Below are 2,500 nucleotides of genomic sequence, written 5' to 3' on the forward strand. Positions count from 1 at the left end.
TGGTGTGCAAAACTGGGTATTTGCATGGTGAGACACCGACCCCCACTTTAAGGGAACAAAGTCAAAAAGTGTCCGACCTCCTGGAGCCGTGCGGCGGATCCGGCGGCCAGAAATTTCCTCATTCCGGTTCTATTTTTTTTTTTTTCGAATTTGCGAAATTTGGAGGCCAGGCGGCGTAGCTGGGACCTGGACTAGCTCGAAACACCCTGAACCGGTGAGCGGAATCGATTTCCCAAAGTTCTACGGCTCCCGGAAGCCAAAAACAGCTCGCCGGAAAATTTCAAAGTCCCAAGGACTCTTTCTTGAAAATCAATCCGGGGGCCATGGAAGTGTCCTCGGTACAACCTCAGAGCTTTCCCCCGCCTGGAAGTCTGACAGCGGTCTGACGTTTTTCAAAGTTTTGAGCTCTCTGTTTGTTCTCAAAGTCACAAAATCGCTTTTTTTCAGTTTTCCACCCAGCAGACCCAAACTTCACCCCCACTTAGGTCACTGTCTAGGGGCGCCTTACGACATATTGACGCCCCTTTAGGGTGGAAGTAGGGGAAATGGGTGATTTTTACACAAAATCGGAAATTTCTCAAAATTTTTCTAAGTGTCAAGGACTCTTCCAGAAAATCTCCCCCAGGCTCCTGGAAGCGTCCCCGGTACACCTCTGGCGGCTGCCCCCGCCTGGAAGTCCGACACACGCCTGAAATTTTCAAAGTATGAAAATACGCATTTTCATCCAAAAATTCAACTTTCCCCCCGTGCACCGCAAACTTCACCCCCACTTAGGTCACTGCCTTGGGGTGCCTTACAACATATTGACGCCCCCCTGGGGTGGAAGTAGGGGAAATGTGACATTTTTCACAAAATCGAGATTTTCTCAAAATTTTTCTAAGTGTCAAGGACTCTTCCAGAAAATCTCCCCCAGGCTCCTGGAAGCGTCCCCGGTACACCTCTGGCGGCTGCCCCCGCCTGGAAGTCCGACACACGCCTGAAATTTTCAAAGTATGAAAATACGCATTTTCATCCAAAAATTCAACTTTCCCCCCGTGCACCGCAAACTTCACCCCCACTTAGGTCACTGCCTTGGGGTGCCTTACAACATATTGACGCCCCCCTGGGGTGGAAGTAGGGGAAATGTGACATTTTTCACAAAATCGAGATTTTCTCAAAATTTTTCTAAGTGTCAAGGACTCTTCCAGAAAATCTCCCCCAGGCTCCTGGAAGCGTCCCCGGTACACCTCTGGCGGCTGCCCCCGCCTGGAAGTCCGACACACGCCTGAAATTTTCAAAGTATGAAAATACGCATTTTCATCCAAAAATTCAACTTTCCCCCCGTGCACCGCAAACTTCACCCCCACTTAGGTCACTGCCTTGGGGTGCCTTACAACATATTGACGCCCCCCTGGGGTGGAAGTAGGGGAAATGTGACATTTTTCACAAAATCGAGATTTTCTCAAAATTTTTCTAAGTGTCAAGGACTCTTCCAGAAAATCTCCCCCAGGCTCCTGGAAGCGTCCCCGGTACACCTCTGGCGGCTGCCCCCGCCTGGAAGTCCGACACACGCCTGAAATTTTCAAAGTATGAAAATACGCATTTTCATCCAAAAATTCAACTTTCCCCCCGTGCACCGCAAACTTCACCCCCACTTAGGTCACTGCCTTGGGGTGCCTTACAACATATTGACGCCCCCCTGGGGTGGAAGTAGGGGAAATGTGACATTTTTTCACAAAATCGAGATTTTCTCAAAATATTTCTAAGTCCCAAGGACACTTTCAGAAAATCTTCCCCAGGCTCCTGGAAGCGTCCCCGGTACGCCTCCGGCGGCTGCCCCCGCCTGGAAGTCTGACACACGCCTGAAATTTTCAAAGTATGAAAATACGCATTTTCATCCAAAAATTCGACTTTCCGCCCGTGCACCGCAAAATTCACCCTCATTTAGGTCACTGCCCTGGGGTGCTTTACAACATATTGACGCCCCCCTGGGGTGGAAGTAGGGGAAATGTGACATTTTTCACAAAATCGGAAATTTCTCAAAATTTTTCTAAGTCCCAAGGACACTTTCAGAAAATCTTCCCCAGGCTCCTGGAAGCGTCCTCGGTACGCCTCCGGCGGCTGCCCCCGCCTGGAAGTCTGACACACGCCTGAAATTTTCAAAGTATGAAAATAATGCATTTTCATCCAAAATTCGACTTTCCGCCCGTGCCCCGCAAACTTTACCCACAGTTAGGTCACTGTCCTGGGGTACCTCACAACATATTGACGCCCCCCTGGGGTGGAAGTAGGGGAAATGTGACATTTTTTCACAAAATCGAGATTTTCTCAAAATATTTCTAAGTCCCAAGGACACTTTCAGAAAATCTTCCCCAGGCTCCTGGAAGCGTCCTCGGTACGCCTCCAGCGGCTGCCCCCGCCTGGAAGTCTGACACACGCCTGGAATTTTCAAAGTATGAAAATAATGCATTTTCATCCAAAATTCGACTTTCCGCCCGTGCCCCGCAAACTTTACCCACAG

The sequence above is a fragment of the Ranitomeya variabilis genome, unplaced genomic scaffold (assembly GCF_051348905.1).
Source record: "Ranitomeya variabilis isolate aRanVar5 unplaced genomic scaffold, aRanVar5.hap1 Scaffold_241, whole genome shotgun sequence".
Lineage (NCBI taxonomy): Eukaryota > Metazoa > Chordata > Amphibia > Anura > Dendrobatidae > Ranitomeya > Ranitomeya variabilis.